The sequence below is a fragment of the Cucurbita maxima genome, unplaced genomic scaffold (assembly GCF_002738345.1).
Source record: "Cucurbita maxima cultivar Rimu unplaced genomic scaffold, Cmax_1.0 Cma_Scf00113, whole genome shotgun sequence".
NCBI lineage: Eukaryota > Viridiplantae > Streptophyta > Magnoliopsida > Cucurbitales > Cucurbitaceae > Cucurbita > Cucurbita maxima.
In genome coordinates this window covers 210094-210391 of record NW_019272129.1, presented here as the reverse complement: position 1 = coordinate 210391, position 298 = coordinate 210094, and positions in this window count along the sequence as shown.

Sequence of the window (298 nt, the reverse complement as noted above, 5' to 3'; positions counted from 1 at the left end):
TGCGTCATCCATGGCTTGATTCCTTCCACTAGTCAACCCCATTTGCAAATTTGTTCTGTTTTTTTCTCACAAACCCACTGAATCTTGCTACTGGAAATCACTGTTTTTCTTAGATTTGTTCTGAAATTTAAGCAGAAAAAGATGAGAAATGAACTGCCTCGTCTTCCTTACTAAGGCCAGCTAAAACACTGTTAAGATCTTTGCTCTGTTTTGTTTGATTTTACAGATCTCTATTGGAAAAGGAAAGGAGGGAGGGGGAAGGGTTGGAAATTGCTTTAACAGGGGAGTTTTACAATTC